Here is a 21738-nt window from a genome sequence, read left to right on the forward strand (position 1 = left end):
TTGTTGCTGGTTTTGGGAGTCAGTGATTGCTTGGACGTTTGTTGGGAGGGGCTTGACACCGTTGGGTTTTATTTGGTGGCCCAGGAATTCCACTACTGGTTTTGCCCCTTCACATTCATATTTTCAGACTATAGGTCTGTTTTCTTTAAGTACTTGCAGGACCCACCTGACGTCTCTCACGTGTTGTTTGATGTTGGGGCTGAATATCATTATATCATCAACGTAGATGACACAGAAGGGTAGGTTGCCCAAGATTTCGCCCATCAGATGTTGGAAGGTTGCACCCGAGTTCGGAAGCAATCACTGTGCTGAAGGGGGTGTTAATGGCCGTTTTTTTCTATATCCGTCTTTGCGACCAGGACTTGGATGTGTCCTTTTAACAGGTCGATCTTTGTAAATATTTTGGCGCCCTCCATCTGGTTGGTTATGTCGGCGATGTTCAGCAGTAGGTACCTATCAGGTACTGTCGTCATGTTGAGTCTCCGATAATCGTTGCAGGGTCACCATGTGCCGTCAGGTTTTGGTACCATGTGTAGGGGAGATGCCCAGGGGCTGGAGGCTTTTTGGCATATTCCCGCCCGTTCCATGTCCCGGAAAGCTTGTTTGGCGTGGGCAAGCTTTTCTGGGGCCAAACATCTAAAACAGGCATGCACAAGGTTGCATTGGAAGCAATATTAATGTTATGACAATTTTTTTTCATTTTTATTATTATTCTAACATTTGAACTGAGATTTGATGATGACTTTTGTCAAATGCATTGGCAATGAGTGAACGAAAGTTTTTAAAATATTTCATAAATGTTTTTCTGAAATTTGGCTACACGTGATATTTTCTTACAGTTTAGAAATATAAGACAGATTTCCCTCATATGAAACATTTTATTGCCTTATTGTATGAAATAATCATGTTTTCGCATTGAAATAATAGATAAATATGGAGCAAGTTAGGTTACCAGTTCATGAATTTCGAACGAAATCCTACGCAATCATGTCGTATCATTTGACACCATAGCTGTTCAAGAGAGCTTCTTATCATAAGAGACACCACTTTTAAGAGGTTGCTCATCAATAAGGTTTCACACAGTCTTTATCAGCACTGAATATTGGTGCTGACATGGTCCATAAGCTTGAAAATTGAAGTTAAGTCATTTAGTCATTTAAAATAACCTTGTTTGAACATGACTAGGTGACTGAAACGTGAGAAAAGCATGCTAGGCCGATGGCCATGCTGACTTTGTTGCTGTGGTTCCAGTTTTTTTATTTCTTTTTCTATCGTTGGACTGTGGCATTCATGGAGTGTCACACTTAAATATTTATATCTGGTCTTGAATTGGTCTCACTTGTTAGAGACCCAGGGATCTTTAACAAAGACCAAGCAAGAGTTAAGCCCTGTATGCAGAGGATGCAGATCAACACTAACAGCGAAATATAACTCACGTGAATATCCAAATCTCAACCAACAGTAAAAGTCAAGATTTGAACAAAAATCAACTGTGGAATTTTTTCAGAAACTTCATCAGTTTTGGTTTATTAGCTTATTCATTTTTTATAAGTCAACACAATTATTAAATCAGATTTATATTTAATTTTTCTTTTTTCTCACCCGTGAAATAGTCCATTCAGCACTTATTTCTAGGTAATTCCGTTGCTAGATACCAGAGAAAGCTAAATGAAATGCTGGAGTTACTACCCCCAGAGCGAGCTCCACTAGATGGAGTCGTGTATGGAAAAGGGTGAACTACAAAAACACGGAACCTTATCCTATAGAGATTCCCAATGTCAAAAGTCCCAACGAGAGGTGCCGACGACACAAGCCCATGCACTACTCGCGGACTGTATACAAGGCAACACTAGCCGCATTCCATTTTAGCACGTTTTTTTGTTCACACGTAATTTCGTTGTGATCCTTATTTTGTGCTCTATTTTGGATTTTTTATGGCATCCTCGCAAGGTTCTTCTTCAATTACTTGAGTACCAGTGTTTTGTTGTTTTTTAGGCGATTGAGGCTTCTTATTTTCCTTTAGTTTAATAATTAAAGGGATTTATAACGCCCGTCTCGATCTCCTCTCACGTCGTCTCTTGACCTCTCTTGGTCTTGGGTCGGCATGTTTGTTTTGTGTTTTTTATTTGTATCCCTTTTTATTTGGGATATTTTACCATTAATGATCCCTAACTTTAGTGGGTTTGATTAATTTTATGTTTGTTCTGTACCCATTTACTACGAGAAGTGCCATTTAGCATTTAGGCTACGAGCTACCCCCTCGGGCCCATTCACTTTTTATCATGGCTTCATTACGAGAGTGATTTTTATTACGGGAATGATGTTTAGCGTTTAGGCTACGAGCTACCCACTCGGGCCCATTCGCCTTTTATCATGGCTTCATTATGAGAGTGATGTTTAGCGTTTAGGCTACGAGCTACCCCCTCGGGCCCATTCGCTTTTTATCGTGGCTTCATTACGAGAAGTGTTGTTGAGCGTTTAGGCTACGAGCTTCCCCCTCGAGCCCATTCGCTTATTATCATGGCCTCATTATGCTTTATTTTTGTCACTCACTTCTCTTAGCCTTTGGGGATCTTATTTTCATTGGTACTGTTACGGTTTTTACTTTGTTTTTACTTTGTTTTTATAATTTTGTTTATTTTGTGAATTTTGTGTTCCCTTCCTGGTCAAGTGCTGTCTTGCTGTTTAGGCTACGTGGTTCCCCCTCGGGCCTATTCGCTTCTTATTTTGGCTTTATTTTGCCTTGTTTTAGACTCACTTCTCTAAGTGTATGGGAACATGATTTTCATTGTTACATTTAATTTTTGACCTTGTGCTTGGATGCTTTTGAATTTTGTTAATTTTGGGATACTTTCATTTAACTGGAGGTCGGTCATGTCCCTTCACGTCCATGTTGTGTTGGGCCTGCCTATCCTCCTACATGTACCTTATAGACAATTTTTGTTTTATTATGATTTTTTTGAGTTATTGGTTAGCCTTTACCCCTCTCCTAGGCTTCCTTCCTTTACATCGCCTCAGTTAGGTTAGCCTAGGGGTTGGCTGTAACACTTTTTCCCTTCGGGGAAAAATCGTTAAGGGGGGGACGATCTCGATCTGTACGTATGAGTTTCATGTCGGTGATCTCGTTCTGTACATGTGTGTTTTATGTCTGGTGCTTCCCTTTGTTTGGTTTTGGCTTGGATATATTGCCTACGTCCACCCTCTCCCTGTTTCGGCTTTTCACTTAGGCTAATGTTCCTAATAAGTTAAGCTGGAATAGCGAGGGTTTACCTGCGTAGCCTGTCCTAGTTCAATCCTTCTTTGGGTTGCTTACCAATGGTGACCGGGAGTGCTCTCCCCACTCCTGTTCACACTTCTTTTACCGACTATATATATATATTATTTTGTGGTATCGAGAGTCCCCTTCTCTCCCTTTTATCCTTTGCTCTCTCTCTCCCCTTGGTTTGTTTTCAAGGTTTGTTAACTTTCCAAGGCTTGAGAGCAATTTATCCTTATTTTATGTTGTAGCCTACATCCCCTCCCTCTGCATTGATTGATTGTCCTTCGGTGTGTCTGAGTTGGCACTCCACCTGGACCTGGAGGTGACCAGGAGTGCTCTCCCCACTCCTGTTCACACTCCTTTTATCTTTCATTGCTCTCCTGGCCGTAGAGGTTTTTGCCCTTCCTCTCCTTTTCTCTCGCTCTTGTCGTGCAACACAGCTTACATAGCGAGGGGATCTATGAGAATCTCTGGGCGCCCGGGGAGTGCTGTCCCACCCCTGGTCGCTGCTTTGGGTTACCAACCTCCTGGCCTATCCTTCCCCCTTCCTTTTACGTCGACTATTTCCCTTCGTGGTGCTTCCTGCATGTTCGCACCTCACTGTTGGGATCTCATACGAGGCCAGTTAGCGTTTTCCACCTAACTGTCTTCTGCTTTATTTACTTTCGGCGTTCCCCCTCCTTTTTGCTACTACCTGTTCGGTGTTTCGTTATCTTGTTGGGCGCTCTCCTTGCTTACTGCTACGGCGGTTTTAGTGTTTAGCGGTCGGCGTTTATTCCCCCCCCACCGCTATCACTTCGTTCAGGATATCCTCCTCCGGGGGTTTTCCTCTCTTGGCTCGGAGTGCGCCCACTTCCGAACAGTTCATAACCTTCCCACATTTTGTTCAAACATGATCGCTTCGGAATGTTCCGTTGACTCTGTTTTTATGTCTATGAGTTTTGTCCTGTTAGCCCGGTTTTCTCTCCGGTTTTCTCCGGGGGTTTTCCTGGTCTGACTAGGCTAGTGGCTGCTACGGTACTCTGCTCGCATCCGTTCCAGCATGCCCTTTTCTCATACGTTTTCGGCTGGTTTTGTCAAGTGCAGGAATGCTCCGCTATCCTGCAACAAACCAGCGATCACGGAGTCTATAGCTCCCATTCCGGTGCGCAGTCTGTTTTGGATTTATAGTTTGGCACGGAAGGTTATGAAGTACGCTATGCTCTCCCCGAGCAGACTTCTTGATGAACCCGTAGGTTTTATATATACCTGTCGGTTTCGTCTCTGCCAAACTCCGCCTCATGTGACTTATTCTTGACTCGGAAGGTTGTAAAATGCACGCTATGCTCTCTCCGAGCAGGCTACTTGATGAATCCGTAGGTTTTATTTACACCAGTCGGTTTTATCTCCGCCAAACGCCGCCTCCTTTGGCTTATTATTAGTCGTTTGGCACCCGGCAGATTGCGTTGTACGCTATGCTCTCCCGAGCAGGCTACCTGATGAATCCGTGAGTTTCATATACACCTGTCGGTTTTACCTCCATCAAGCTCCGCCTCATGTGGCTTATTAATAGTCGCTCTTTCGATAAATCGGTAGGTTTCACATATACGCCTATCGATTTCACTCCGCCAAACTCCGCTCGGACGGGATTCTCGTTAATTCGGTAGGTTTCATATAAACCTATCGGTTCTCCGCCTCTTGTGGCTTATTAATAGTTAATCTTTCGGTGTTTGGGCTCTCTCCGGGCGAGATTCTCGGTGGATCGGTAGGTTTCATATACGCCTATCGATTTCCTCCGCCAAACTCCGTTTCTGGGCGAGATTCTCGGTAAATTGGTAGGTTTCATATACACCTATCGGTTTTTCCTTCGCCAAACTCCGTCTTATATAACTTATTAATAGTTGTTCCTCCGGTGTCATGGGTCCTAATTTTTCCCCCTCCTGGAGGCCGGCCGCAAGTCTCGTAACTCTTCGCCTCAAGTTAATTGTTTACGGAGAGTTTTCTGAAGACGTTATGCCTTCTGTCTCGTTCTCGGACCTGTGAACATCGTCCCGGAGCGATAAGTAGGTGCGGGAATAATTGAGGCAAACCTTTTCCGCTTAGCTCGAATTAGGTGAGGCAAACTTTTCCTTTAGGGGATTCGTTAGCTTCTCATCCCTTTTTCGACGGTTCCTGGTCTACCGTCCCTAAGGTGAAGTCAGTAAAAAAAAAAAAAAAAAAAACAAAAAAAAACCCTTTTTAAACCAAGAAGACCTGCTCCGGGCCCCTCAAGGACGTCTCGGATCTCTAATCCGGTGCCATCTACGAGTTTGGCCTCGTCTTCTGGAAAGGGACACGGCCCAAGCAAAGCAAGGCGGTTACCCCCTCCTTCCTTTGTTGAAAACTCTTTTACGGGTCTCCTTATAAGGAGCTCGATTTGAGGGTCATTGTCAACCTATTAAACTAACTATCTACCTCATGGTCCGTGCCTTCCCTTTCCCAGGAGCTTAAATCCCAAGAGATTAATCTCAAGACTCATTGTCAATGGATCACCTGTTAAGTCCTGCTCCGTTCCGGAATTCTATCGTTCCGGACACCTCCACCTCTTTTCCCCTCCAGTCTGGGGAATCTTGGTGCCTTCCCTTTATGCTTCCCAGCATGAAGGCACCCTCCTGTCGGGGGTGTGGGCACACGGAGGTTGGTGGAAGGGCATTTCTTCCCTTCCGGTCTGGTATCCTCTTATCCGGGTTTTACCAGACTGTCAGAACGAGCATGGCATCTGTCTGGCAGGATCCATAAGTGAGCCCTCAGCTAGGGGCTGGACACATCGTCTCCCTGAGAACTCTAACGGAGTGGCAGGCGGAGAATTCCAAGTTCACGCCAGCTGTGGGGTCTTACCGTGCTCTCTTTGAGAGCCCTGTTTCTTACCCCTTGTGCTCCGAATGTAGCCCCTCTTATCAACAGGCTTGTTTTGAAAATGTATCGCTGAGGCATTTCCGGGAGACAGATATCACAGATACATTCACAGTGAATCTTCTAACCCCGGACTACGCTTCTAATTTATTCAGCGTACAGCTCCCTAAGCTTCCGAGTCAATTTTCGGAAGCTGAAACAGGGTGTAAGTCAGGCTTGCCCGTCTCCGCCTTGAGCTGAAAAATCTTATGAACAGTTTCACCTGGAGAATTAATCTTTTCCCCAGGTAGGCGTTTATTACAGCCCGTCTGGGGCTACTAATGTTACCAAGAGCCTCCTGTTCTCATGGGTGTCTGCCCAGAGCAGAAACGGTCTGATCTTGCCGGGACCTGTCCCAAGTCCGGCAGAAAGTTCATGTAGTTCAAGAGCCCCCTGCTCCAGGCGGTGGTGCAGGCTCCTTCAGGTCTCTACCCTAGACGGCCGTCAGCTCCTCACTCCCAGCCTCCACCTCAATGTGCTGGTTCAGCCAACACATCAGCCCATAACTCTGTGCCCCATGTCTCTCGCCTCCCACGTGTCACTGCTTCATACGAAACCCTAAGGAAAAGAATTTTCACTAGGCATTTGGCCAGAGGCTCTGACCCTCGGGGTTATCATAGGGGCAGGGAAGCATCCTACTCCTCTCCGAGAAATTGACCATCCATCCGCTTCAATTGGGAAGGCAATCAAGCCTCTCCTGTAGTATTCTCCTATGCGTGGCGGAGGCTGTACCATTTTAGAACCAGTGGAACCAGTCCCTGGGCCCAGAAATATAGTTATCAGGGCCTGGGGTGGAGCTGGACTGTTCCCCCTCCCCAACCCTGGTTCAAGTCAGGGCTCCATTGTGAAAGGTCTGTTAAGGAAACAGGCTTTGTGAATGGCCTGTCGTGAAGGCTTTCAGTCTGCCAAAGAAGTTCCCTTCACTGGAGAATTTTCCAGACTTGTCCGTTTGTTTTCCTCATTCAGTGCGACAAGTCTCGGTTGCTTACAGTCTTGTGGGTTCGATCCTACTGCAACGTGGGAGCCGTAACCACCTCTATAGGTCTTTCCGATACACTTCCTTTCACGTCTTGGTTGCAGGAGGTTCCTTCCTTCTTTGGGATTCCAGACTCGAGAACGGCGTGCCTTCAGGTTCATGCCCTCCTCAATGTAGCCCAGAATCTTTGCCAGTTTGAACAATACCGTAGTTCAACAGCTCCGGTGAGGAGGCTATGCTAGCCGCATATCTAGTCGCCTGGCTCATTTGGAGCATCCAGCGTCGAGATTGCCTGAGAGTGCCGGTCATTGTAATCGGTTCCATGATCTTTGGGCTACAAGTAACCAGGAAGGAACTCCTGATTCAGGAGGGTAGCCTTCAGTGGTTGTGAATCCAGTGGAAGTGGAAGAGATAGCAAGGGCAACCAGGCATTTCATCAAAACAAGCATACCTCTCCGCGTGCCCAAGAAAAGGTCTTGCCTTTTCTCCAGCTTGCTTCAGTGACTGCCTCACTCCTGAAGTCAAGCTGAGTTTATAAATCAGGTATGGCGGAGTCAGGGACGTGTCTCCCGATTCTCCTGCTTGAACAGCCCTCGGCCTTGCACAGTCAAGAGCTTATCAGTTCCTCTCCAGTCCCCTCTGACCTCAGTATTCCACACCGTCACCTCTGAGCGGGTGGGGTGGATATTTAACTCCATGAAGTACATGAACTTAGTCGGTCACGTTCCGCAGTTCCATACCACGCTAGAAGCGGTGACAGTCTTCCTGTCCTTGGGAAACTTCTTCCCCCAGGAGGTTTTCCTTTAAGGCTGAGCCTGAACAACGCAGCAAAGTGCGTAAGAAACAAGGGGTTTTGAAATCGAATCAAATCAAATCCAGGTTGCGGTTCAATCTCTCCCAGCAAACCAACAGGCATGGCATCTGTCTGCCACCCTCTGTCTCACCGCAGTTTCCCAGGCTTCGGTGTCGGGGTCCAAAATGTGCAGGTAGTTTTCCCTACCAGGCCAACCCAATCCCCAAACTATCTGGTGTGGCCCCCAACCTGGTCCCTCTAGCTCTTCCACAGGCACAGTGTCATTAGGTTGGAACGTCTTGTGACCTTTTCTTGGACCTTCATGTTCAAACATTCAGGTCTGTTTAGTAACAAACGGTCGAGTCAGCCACAAACCTATGCAAGCTGTCCCGTCTGGTATAAACTCAGCCTGCCTGTGTCAGCCCCCTCAAACTCGATGACCTAGCTTTGTGGTCTTTGTGAAATCTTACAGTTTAGGGGAAACTGGTATTGGTCCTGTTATTACTGTTTTCCTGAAATCAGTTGAGGATCTACCTGCTGCATGGTTCTGCAGTTAAGTAACTAGCACTCTTCACATAGTTTTCTAAGCTACAGTACTGATGCAGCGTCAGCCCCGAGGAAAGTGTTTTGTGCGGCTTGACCAGACTCAATAGGCTCTTAACTTTCAACCCTAAGGTCTGTGTTCGTCTAAGACCAGTACTCCATCACATTCAGTTTCTGGTCTTTGAGTAATGTATCAGGGTAACTGGTAACCAACAATCATCTTGTTCTTACCTTTCCTTGTTAAAAGACCCAAATTTTAATCAGCTAGCTTCTAGTGTTAGTTTTCCTGTGGTATCTGCCCTGTCTGTAGAACCAATCATTTTGGTTTCCCCTCATCAGGTAGTGTTGTGATTCCTCACCCTAACTTTCTATCTACAATTGAAGGTCCTCATTTTTTCGGTGGTCACCTTGGAAAGTACTTTCCTTTTACAAGTCTGTTTCTGTCAGTTTTTTCTCCTTGCAGGCTTTTTAGACAGGACCTCTCAATTTTGTCAGGTCTCTCCTTTAAAAAAAAGGGGAGCTGTCATTGGGTCTGCTATTAGGCAGCAAGTATTTTCTTAAACAAGCCTATTCAGGTGCTATTCCAAAGCTCATGATCTTGAGGTGACCACATTAATTATTTTCATTACATGAATTTTGGGGACCTTACTAATGTTCGTAATTCTCCCCAGGTAGAAATCTCTAGTTTTCAACGTTTCTATTTAAGTCTTTCCCCTTCACTGCCTCAGTTATTCCCTGTTTATTTCTCTGTTATTTTATTCTACCGGGTGACACGGGACCCGATCCAGAAAAGATTTTGACAAAGGAAAAATCTATTTCTGGGAGGGGCCCACCCCGGTGACCCACCCCTGTTTTTCATTTTCTCCCTCCCATGGTAAAACATCATTCTGGTGGGATGGGTGCTAACATGGAAGTACGTAGTGTTGCCTTGTATACAGGTCCGCGAAAGTGCATGGGTTTGTATCGGCACCTCTCTCGTTGGGACTTTTGACATTGGGAATCTCTATAGAGATGGGTTCCATGTTTTGAGTTCACCCTTACCATACATCGACTCCGCTCTTGAGCTCGCTCTGGGGTAGTAACCCAGCATTTACATTTAGCTTTTCTCCTGGTATCTAGCAACGGAATGACCTAGAAATAAGTGCTGAATGGACTCACCACCCGCGCCAGACACAGGCCTCTCCATTAATTAAGTTTTCCTTTGAGCTTGTTTTTATAAAAAAGCAAACCCTTTCTTCAGCTATCAATTAAAATTTTAACTCAGGTCTGGTTTTAATCATTTTTACTTTATGGTATTTCTCCTGAATGTCACAGTCATATCACATGTTTTCAAAGATGAGAAAAAACATGCATCTATATTGTAGCTATGTGCGTATTTTGCATTGTAAACTATTTTGCTTCACTAGTATATTATTGTTAAAAATAAGTGTAAATGCTTAGTGTCAAGTCAATCTTTGAAATTTTAGAACTGAAAAGTTAAATAAGCGGGCATGAAAAATGGAAACTTTAGCAGCAACCTTTGTTAGTGTTTGACACCCATAATGTAGGTATAACATGGAGTATCCCGAGCCATTAGCGGATGAGACGTATAAAAGTGTTGGTTTGGGATTCTTTTGAAACGGAACTGAAGAGTAACAAAACAATATGTAGTTTGGGGTTGTTCAATCAGATTTAAGCGTGCTGACTTTTTTATGTAACTGGTTTGACCAGCGGTATGTGAAAGACAAAAGGAACCACACGGCGCACGTAAAGTTCAAGATTGACGCAAGTAACTAATAAACATGACAAAGGAACTTTGAAATGTTATTTGAAATGATTTCCTTTCATAACAGCAAACGTTAAACGCGACCTAGCTGGAAATGGTGGTCAGATAATCCCATCAAGCCGCCCGCCTCAACATGACTGGAAAAGTTAAAATATACACCTAAAAATCAATGAACAAATTTTGTAAAACACACCGTGGGCCACCACCGGAAAGGTCTTTGAACAACCCATCGTACTGGAAGAGTATATGGAGAGCCACTTTATTTTCGATGAAATTTGGACGGAAATCTTTATAAACAGGTAACGCCCGAGGACTGCGTGCAAACTCATCTCGCGTACACTCAAACACATACTGCTCACATACAGCAAAACAAAAGTTGTCTCAGGTCTCTCTCTGCCCATCTCTCTCTCTCAGCTCGACCTCTCTAATCCACGCTCTCGACCTCAATCCAAGAGACGCTTATATATATATGGCTCGAGACTATCAATACCAGTCTTGGGGTGGCACAAACAAGCGGCAGGAGATGTTTCATATAAATCTTCCTTATATATATATATACCAGATCGCCACCCCATATGCCATATATACATATATATAGAGGCATAACACCTCACAGATATCACAAGGCTATATACAGCGCTAAAACCGCCACACAGCCGTATAGCCTAAGAGGACGAGCATAAATCAACGCTTATCGCCAACAGACGTCCACAACCACAGCAGACGGAGGTCCTGCCTCAGTGGTTTGGAGAAGGACTCTAGCCAAACTAGATCAAACGGGCTTTGCAGTAACAAATTAACCGCTCAGAAATTGTATAATTCGCATTTATGTGTTAATAACACTTTAGCCAAAATAACCCATAACCTCAAAAACAGAACTATTACGACACCGTTCTAAATTAGGATGATGCTGGTCGACACAGGAGCCTTTAAGTCGGTTATAAACATCCAGAGGTGCCAAAAGAGACACCAGATTCTCTATCATTTTTGTTCCTGAGGATTAGGTGACAGTATAAATCCTCTCCCACGGTAAAAGGCCTGTCGGTATCTAATCCTTGGCCAGACATTTCTTCTTCTCCGTCAGCTGAGAAAAAAAGACACTCCAGTGCGCTGGCGCACTTCGCCTCCTGTTATCGACGGGGGCAAACAGCCTTCATTTTGGGAAGTGACGCCGTCTCCCAAGGATATTGTGACCCACCATCAGCGCCCTCCGCTCCACCAGTATGCACTGGACCTATGTCGGAGACTGAGGTGTAAGTTCTTAAGATTCTGTACCACACATACATATATATAATATATATATATATATATATACTGGTGATATGGGGCCCCGACATATTCCGCATATTATATATATATTCAGGATAAAGCTTCTATAGATGGAACATAATGGCATCTGGCAGGAAAGCTATCCATGGGCCTCCCCTGACACATGGTAGAAACCTTCTAGTTTTGGGTTACTGGATTTGATTAATTACAGGCGGGCCATAATTAAATGGAATATTTTTTGGAGTTTCTTAAATATACACACATTTACCTATATTTATACATGTGTGTAAATATTCATATATTGGATATATATAATTTATTTCAGGTTTACAATCACCATTTGTATGGTAATACCAAAGACAGCCTCATCAGTTCTTTTCTTTTTGAGGGCCACCTTTCACTGAGGAACGCATGTAACCTATAAAAAAATGAATGAAAATTGGACAACTTCATCTGGAGTAAAACAGAATCTGCTAAACCACAATTACCTGGAAATATAATTTTTGTGGTCTCACAGCGTAACACCGATAAAATCAGCAGTTTTGACAAGAAAAATCTATTTCTGGCTTTTGCCCGTGTCACCGGTGAAATAGTCATTCGCTTTTATTTCTGGTAATTCCGTTGCTGAATGCCAAGCTAAATGAAAGTGGCAGTTACTAAGTTCCCCGAGGCGACCTCCACTAGATGGAGTCGTGTATGGAAAAGGTAAACTTCTACAGGAACATATCCCCTCGAGGATTCCCAATGTCACGCAATCCCTGACGGAAAGTCCTGTGTCAAATCAAGTCCCTGTCTTGGGGACCCATGCAAGCAGCACTAGCCGCATTCCATGTTAGCACCACCTCACTAAAGGCAACCAAGGGAGGAACACCAGAAAAAACTGGGGTGGGTCACCAGCTGGGACGCACAGACGCCAGTAACGCTTTTCCTTTGTCAAAATCCTTTTTCTGGAGCAAATCAACGGCGCCCCAGCCCATCGCCTTAAACATGTTTCAGTCCCGCAGACTTAAATAGCACCGTTGAAAACTAGGAGAATTCTACTGCATGTACCGCGGTCTAACTTCATGTAATCCTGATGGGACGTGGTCAGCAATCTTCACAGATCACCAGCCAGAATAGCACCTGAATGGCAGGGGGACGATGGTTCCTGCCAATAGCAGACCCAATGACAGTGCCGAATTTACTAAGTTCCTGACAAGGTACCTCCCCGTCAAAAAAAGCTGCAGGAGAAAACTGGACTCTCCAGAGTCTAGCTGAACGCAGTACTTTCCAAGGTGACCAACCTGAAAATGAGGACCTTCAATTGTAGATAGAAACCCCAGCATACCGAATTCCACCACACACATCCTCAAGTTGGTTCCTGACACCGGGCCGGAAAACTAACACTAAAGCTAAGCTGATTAAATTTTTGGGACTTCTTTAACATAAGCAAGATGATTGTTGGTTACAGCCCTAACTCGATACATTACTCAAAGCCCGAGCGAATGTGAATGGTACGCCGAACCAGGTATGAAAGTTATGTGAGTCTGGTTCCAACAAAACACTTTCTCACACTCCTCCGCAGGTACCACGCTAAACTGCTTTTCAAAGTTCGTAATGGCAGGACCAATATCAGTTTCCTCTAAACAGCCAAAGCAAAACACATCAGTGTTTGAGGGGGCTGTGCAGGCTGAGGATTTATACCAGGCGGACAGCTGATGGTTGTGTGGATGTCAGACCTACTTCCAGGCCAGGAAGGTCACAAGACTACCTGAATGGTCCAGGCGTACCGGGGCCTGGATAGGAAAAAGCAGGCCTTTTGGACCCCTACACATCCATTTCATCGACGCCGCCGGGCCCCTTTATCCCCATCAGGTTATATTTTTAATAGGTCCTGGACATGTGACTCTTTTCACGGTGGTAGACTTGTTTTAATAGAACTTCATATTTTTTCGAAATGGCCCGGCCACGCCCAGCATTTTGTTAATGAAAAATTTTCACTTATATATTGTATGGTTCATGCTTTTTATATTCTGGCATCCAATTAATCTGTTCTTCCCTATGGCCCATGTCCAGTTATTATCAGCAACTTTATAGTTGGGTTAGCCGCCATAGGAAGGAATTTATCAGCCCTCAGAATACCATTTCAGTTACCCTTGTCTTATCTAAAATTTAGCCCCGCTTTCCTCTAATAACCTGCAGTTAAAGGCCTTGGCATTTATGTACAGTCTGCATCTCAGAAGTGTATCCTGAGCTCAACTGCATGGGAACCACGCCTTCAGCTGTGTGAATCATGAAGCACTTATCAACAAGCTAAGATTAACCTGAGGATTGGTGGATCTTTATTAATTGAACGGTTCAGAACAAAGGTCCAATAAAGCTTGGTCCCCTTTCAGGCCCTCAAGGTAGTGTCCGGACCTTTGCTGTTGTTACTGGAAATTATCAGCCGCCGGGAATAGCGCCGGTTCAGGATTATTCAGCGCCGTAATGAAGGTGAGCCGAATTAATGATATGCATAATGAATCCAATGATGATATACTAGTAAAATTCAGTGTTAAAATATGAACATAAAATTAAATGATATTAGATAAGACCAACAAAAAATAAGCATATATCGCCATAATCCCATCTCGAGTATAAGAATAAATATGACTAAATCTTTGCATACGAAATCATATCTCATTAAAATAGCAAATTCTTTCAGATGCCCATAAAGGTTGCTCTACCTCAATCGTCATTTAAAATTTCTAAAATAGTCTTCCTAGTTAGTAAGTACTTTGCCTTGAGCGATTAAAGCCGACGCCAGCATGTGCTCAACAGACCACTAACATATAAGCTCTGGCTCCCTCTAAGTTAAGACCCTTTTAACCGACCACTGAGCTGATTAACAGCTCTCTAGGAGCGGAACAGCTTATTTTACATGGCTAAGAATCAATTGGTTACCTAGCAACAGATTACCACAGCTTATTGTGGCAAGAACCACATATGGCTCTATCACCAGAAATAAATTCTCTTTCCTTCATCGGAGAGTCCCGGCAGCTCACGCAGCACAGAGTGCCAACGAGACTCCAGCACCCTCCCAACAGCAGACTATGGCTCTCCAGGATGGCCTATGAGTGAAGCGGGTATGGCCAAACCTAAGCAGCTCTCAGGCGGGAGGCCCTAAAACCTGAACTCCAAAAATCCGATACTTTTCTAATGTTTCTCCCACCAGGTAAAGGGATTATCTCTGACTTGTGCGAATGTATTATCCTAACTGGGAGATATCCAAATGTGGCACCTTGTTAGTTAGCGCCTCATCTTGCAGCAACCTGTTTCTATCAGCCAGCGCCTTTTAGACCCGGTAATAAAAAAAGCCATTCCTGAGCCTTTTGAATTAAAAGGTGGGTAGGGTGCCTTTTTCTTCAAAACACTCCTTGAGCATCACTATGGCTGTTGCTAAAACGTACATATGGATGAGGTCACGATTTTTTATATACGATTTTTACATCCTCTCCATCTTCCGGTTTTGATCGGGGTCCAGTATGGTTTTCTGCCATTTAGTATTGTGTATCATCATGCTTCTTCATCTTGGGCATCAAGACTGTATCTATTGTAGCTCTTTCTGTTTGTATTGTAATTTGACCGTTCACTGGAATATTATTGTTTATTGTTGACTTCAGGTCACAGTCTTCTTGCATTTTATGCTTTCATCTCCATTTCTTAGCAATATAAGCTGAGAGATCTGAAATAGCATCTAAAGTCTTGAGTCACACTGTTTAAGATCTCAAAGAATGGATTCTCCTTCACCAGGTCACACATGGTGTGTCCAGAAATAGATCATGCCTTTGTCAAAATCCAGTTACTGATGGGGTCTACATAAATACTTTCAATGGTAAACAGTTCTAAAAGCTCCAGGGCAGATCCTTCCCCATATGAAACACAATTTCCAAGTGGAAATTTTAGTCTTTGAATACATCATGGACCATGTTGGTAGCCATTGTTGTCTAACTTATGTCAAAACTGCGTTGGAAAACCTTAAAAATTTCCATGGATGTTTAAAATTAGAACATTTTCAATATTGCATATCTTAGTATCATTCACTTTTCAATGTCAGTATGACAGCCAAGTAAGCTTTTCATTCAAAGATTCATTTGTCTATTTTCTTTGAGTAGAGAATCCAACGTAGATTGTTCCATTAGACCCAGCTGAGTGGGGGTTTCCTTATTTTCAGTCTGCAGAAGCGAACAGCGACAATTTTACCATTTTCTCTAACCCATTGCATTAGCCCACTTGTTAAAGAAATGATGGCTGTTTGTTTGAACCTTCTAGATAGAATACTGCATCATATCTTGTTAGTACAGAGAACAAATCATCTACAAATAAAAAGCCTTTTACTGGTGATGATATTTTGCCAAACCCCATTAATCAATATTAAAGAGACACTAGGTCACCTCCAGAGTGCAGGTCTTATTGTGTTCAAGAGACATGATTCCCAACTCTTCCTTCATAAATCTTTCTGATAAAAACAGATTTATCTCTGATCATTTTCAAAATTTAATGCCCATCTTATACAACTTTTTTATAATACCATAAGTGTGGTGTCATTTAAATTTTGAAATCACTACTACTTTTGTTTGGTTTTGTTTTGCTATTACATTACTGTATTTGGTTTGGATCAAGTCTTTTCCCATCTGGTTTGATATAGCCAAACTGGAATGGAGAAAGCAATTTATTTGTTTCTAAGTGCCATAAAAGTTTGAGTGTTAATCATCTTTTCCAGAGATTACATACACATTCCCTCCATGAAATGATTCTTCTTTGAATTATTTTTTAAATTTTGCAGGATCTTTTTGGTTTCTTCATTGGGAGGTTTAATGTATCAATTTCAGCTCTTAGGTAGTCCGTTTTCCCAGATTTCATTTAATATCTAAAGAAATTTCTTTGACTTTATACTGATGTTTCAATTCAAATTATCTAATCTTCTGGCTGCTGATGGTTTGGTATTCTGCAAGGCATCTTTAGTTTTTCTGACACCATAAACTTTGCATTTTGTTGAAAATTTTGATTTTAGTATTGCTTTATCAGCAGCATCTTGTCTTTGAAATCAACAGAAATCTATTTGTTTCACTACTTGATATACTTGAGAAATGTTCTCCTATTTTTCTGTGGAATTCTCTGCGTTGGGTGAAGGTCATCTGTAAAGTCATTTATGCAGAGTTCTGCTAAAACTGTTATTTAGTTTTCTGATGGGCTTCCAAATCATTTTGGATGACGTCCCATTTTGAGCCTAATTAGTCACCCGGGTCACGCAGTTCACCAAACTATGTATATATTTTGTTTACCTCTGAAAATGTATCACATGTTTCTTTTTTTTTTTAATATTTATTTCGTTTTCTTACATTGTAATGTTGTGCAGGTTTTATTGTTCCATTATTGAACTGCTGGTCACTGAGGTTTGCCATTTGTTATTTGGAATAGACGCAGTGCACTGTATAAACTGGTGGTGTCATGAATAAATATAGCTCTGAGATGAATGGAAATGATTTTGTTTTTTCTGTGAGACCTCACTAAAAGTTCAATCTGCTTTATAAACCTTATATTGAGGACATGACTCAGATGGGCTGATTCTTATCTGTTTTTATGAATTGATCACTGTGTACAAGTCCAACTTGGATATTCCAATCCACTGACATTCATAATACATAGACTGAACACTAGATGAGAAAGCTCCAGATCGATAAGCTGAATAAGTATTGGAGTAGATGTTATGGTAAATATACGGCTCCACTATGAGCATAATGATATCTATGAAATCCATTTTACCCTGCGACATTTATGTTTGAACAATTCCAGTCCCATAATATTGGGTTAGAGCTTTAAAATCACAAGGAGGATTAATGTAGGTTCTGATTGGCATTAAATGAATATTGTATTATCAACGTGAAATTCAAATTAGGAGGAAGATAAATGGATAAAACTGTAATTATTGTTTTTCATTTGAAAGTTAATACTACATTTGCAGGTCAGTAAAGTTTAATTGATAGCAAAGTGTTGCAACATACTTTGTTATGTACAATAATTAGCAGTACCTAAACTTCCTTCATCTATGATTGATGGTAAGAATTATAAGGTATATTTACCTATCGATGATAAAGTTTTGTCAACATGTTTCCTGGAACATACAATACCTTGGTTCATATTTTTTGTTATCTCTTGTTTCAGCTCTTAATCTGGTCTGGTAGCCTCTGATTCCATTGTATAATTGACGTTGAAAAATATTTTTGGGCTTGAGTTTTAGGCCCTTTGAATGTATTATCAACTTCTGGATTTTTTTATGAACATTATCAGAGATGATTTGAAATATACTGGTGCTTCAATGCACGTTTGGTTTATTATCTGTTGATTTCACTGGTGTCATTTTTTCCCTTTCTTGTCAATTTGTTTACGTTTGTAAAACCATCTGGGATTGTTATCGAGCTTATTACTTTGTATCTGTACTAATGATGCATGATCATTGGATCCACAGGATGATTAACGTCTCCTCTTTCAGTTTCATTTGTTCCTCGGTCTCAATTAAGTGGAGATGTCAGAACTCTTTCCCTTGACATATCATTATGGTTGGGTTAAGTGCCATTTATTCCTTGGAGTTTTTGACATCTAGCCCTCAACAGGTTTTACTATTAGATTAGGCCACTACCATATATTTTGATGCACCTGTTTTTTGTTTTTTGTGCTGCCACTGCCCCTTATCTTAGATAGGGGTTGTCTAACAATAGTCGCTCTTTGTTTTGTCTAATTTTCTTTCTCCAGCGCTGATTTTTAATCTTTAATTGGCTTCCATCACGTGCAGACAGTTAAATTCTGTAGTAGCATCCTTTTTGTGTTATGTTCATTAATATTTCAAATGAATTGATAAAATATCATGATGATGTACCAGACCTTTATACAAATTTTACTATTTTAGTTTTTATTTCCAAAACATTAAGCAATCTTGAGATTCATTGCTCTTGCTGGAAAGCATACTCGTACCCTTTCATTTCAAATGTGACATTTTTGTTTCATTACTCTACAAAGTTATTGAATATGATCATGTTTTCTTAGATGGATTTTCTCTCTGTAAATTTAATTTAGGACTCATTTTACAATTTCTTCTTCTGTCATATTTTTAACCTCTTTATATATAGTACATAGATCCCATGGACTAAAGCTTAATGGTTTTGCCCTTAGTTTATCATTTTGGTTCATGTGCAACAATTGTCAGCATGCTGCTTGAGTTGTGGTTGGCAGAATAAGAATGGTGTTCTTCCATATTTACTAAATTTTGACACTGTATTCCTTTTTCTGACATATTGCAAAATTTCTGGTTTGACCTAAAATTTTTATTTTTTGTGCAGATCTTGACCCATAAAGGGTTTAGGGTGGTTACTTCTAATATTTGTTTATCTGTTTACATGAGATCATTTAGATTCACAAAACTGTACATGTCTTTGGGAACTTTTGTCTTTAAGTGAATCTCCTCATGCTAATAGTGGACCTATTCTTTCAACTGGCTCATTACTAGCCTTTGGGAATGGCTACTAATGGTAATAACTGAATACCATTTAGGTCAATATCAATAAGTTTTTTTTTATTTTTATATTTAAATGATTTGATACTGTTTAGATGATAAACAATCACTTCAGACTGACTAAGTTGTGGCGTGTCATGTCATTCTCAAGTTTTGTCTAAACAACCTGGCTGTGTTGAGAATATAAAATTTGGATAAATAACTTTCCAATTTGAGTCCGTGATATTTTGAAGTCGTCATCAGTTAGAAACATGGCTGGAGGGTCCACCCCAAAGAGGGAGAAGTCAGGAGGGGATCAGGATATTTAATTTTTTTAGGTTTGTTGTACAATTTATTTTGGAGTGTCATCAACATTTTCTGAGACTTTTCAATTGTCAGAGGAGTAGGTTCCAGCAGTCGTCATCTGTGCCAGGCACCCATCAAAGGGCCCAGGCACTCGGAATCATATAAATGCTAGACATAAAGATTTGATGGAAAAAAAGAAAAATTAAAACTGAAACCCTTAAAAAGATATCATTAGCCATGAGGTTTATTCTTCCACCAATGGCACATGTGAAAGCTGACTCTCAAATGTCCGCATCCCTACCCTACCCCACACAGGGATGGCACAACATGATTAGAATGGCCCATGTTCAAGCCAAACCCGCTTGCTAGGACTGAAGATTACAAGAATACTATCATCTCCACTCTAATCATGTTATGGGCAAACTGGATAGAATGCCGAGTTCTATCCCCAGAACTGGACCCCTTGAAATCCATGGTCCAACTCTAAAGAACAGTTCCATATCCTCTGAACATTATCAGGCAGCTGATGGTCTACCACAGTTCACTATTTAGCTTCGGATATAAACCCAATCCCAGTTATGATATCTTTTTCTGTTTATCAGGTCCAATAAATTTTTGCAAAAGTTAAAATTCTTCCAAATTAATTAAAAGAAACATGTAATGGTAAATTGACTCAAACTTCGGGAAAATTCCTGGGTTGGAATAATTCCTGAATCGAGGGGTTAAACTGTTACATTGGCAAGTCTGGAGAACAAACTGGTATACACCAATGGGCTACTCTTGGACTTTCTCTGTACCTTAGGTCTCACAGAATACTTGCACAGAAATCTGACATGTATTCATGAGTTCTTTACCATTCTAAAACTCAAAGTATGATAGATAGTCGATCCAGAACACTTTTGCCTTTGCATCCTGATTTACATTTAAAAGGTATAGTTTTAAATACCTGTGACTAATAAGATTTTATGTGCAAATTTTGACAAATTGACTTTTGAGAAGCATTAACATAATATTGCTTCCTTTGTTTCTCAAAAAGTTTGTATCTTGCAGAAATATTTTATAATGTTCCTGGATGAAGCTGTTCAATCTAAGTGTTTTAACTTCTTTTTCTTTCTTTCTATCTTTTTTTCTTCCTTGTTTGGAGTTCTGTTCTTGGTGTTTGGTTCCAATGCTGACTCTCATCTCAAACTCTTGGATAGAGTTATGTCAGCTGTAAAGTTTATTTTACCAGCTCTTGATGTTGACTTGTGGCACTGACGTAAAGTGAGTTCATTATGTTTGTTGCATAAAATGTACTACAGTGACAAACATCCTTTGTGCTCTTTTTTTACCTGACCTAACTGTGTTGGCTTGCAACACTGAGATAGGAGGTTGCTGCTGTCAAACAGTTTGCTTATCTTTTTCCAAAACAAGTTGAATTGTTTTTTTGTATTTATAGATTATTGCTATAGTAAACCATCATCCTTTATGTGATGTCTTTATTTGTCTGGTTGAGCTGTATTTTGGCTTTATGATATAACACTTATTTGCCCCTGCATTCCTTTAGCTGTACTGATTTTGTAACTAGGAGTCCTATAGGCTGCATGTTATTCAAGAGTCAGCAATCATCACTCCCATTGCTCTCATGATGAGTTTCAGATCAGGGTAATATTAAGTTAATTCATATTAGGCACCATCTGGGCCTTCCTAGCAGCAGCATCTGTAAAACTTTTGTCTATGAGAGTCAGTTTTTTCTTATTTTACCTTGGTACCCTTTGGAATGGCAGGTTTTGTGAATAGTGATGATACCAGGGAACAGGCCACTTTGTCCACCACCTTGACCATGATGCAAAACATTTCAACTATAGCTACAGTCTTATGTTTTTGTAGTAACTAGTGCAGCTATATCTCAGATTTTCTGTCCTTTATATTCATAAAGGTCACTTCTAACATTTCTGCATGACCTGCATTGCTTATCTAGCATATGGTACCTCTCTGCATTTGGCTATTCTCATAGTGTTAGAAGGATGGGATCAGCAATTCTTCCAGCAAGTTGCACCATGCAAGGAGATTCAGTGTGCACTCATCTTCTAACTTGTCCTCTTTGTCAGTTAAAGGATCAAACCCATACTTTACTATAAAGACATGCTCAGACATCCAGTAGCACACTCCTTTTTATTATCTTCTGTTCATCTGTGTAGGTTACCCAGTCACTGCAGCACCTCAGGGTTTCAAGCCATGGAAAGTTGTGAAATTACTTTCCATAGGCAGACCTGCTCCCCTTCCCCCACCCTGCTGCTTCCTCAGTCTACAGGGTATCAGAACTGTCTACCCCAATAGCTCTCCATGGTATGCTTGTTGCCTGTTAAGGTGTAGTGTAGCACTGCTGCTGCAGCTTAGTTGGTTCAAGCTGCATAGCTCACTCCTCTTC

At 41.6% G+C, this 21738-nt stretch overlaps 1 protein-coding gene across 1 annotated transcript in view; it reads left to right on the top strand.

Annotated features, from left to right (window-relative positions):
- The window catches only part of LOC136833955 (eye-specific diacylglycerol kinase-like), an 850760-nt gene that overhangs the window by 345111 nt on the left and 483911 nt on the right, over positions 1–21738 (top strand). The gene's annotated exons all lie outside the window — the stretch shown is intronic.

Source organism: Macrobrachium rosenbergii, chromosome 52 (genome assembly GCF_040412425.1).
Source record: "Macrobrachium rosenbergii isolate ZJJX-2024 chromosome 52, ASM4041242v1, whole genome shotgun sequence".
Classification (NCBI taxonomy): domain Eukaryota; kingdom Metazoa; phylum Arthropoda; class Malacostraca; order Decapoda; family Palaemonidae; genus Macrobrachium; species Macrobrachium rosenbergii.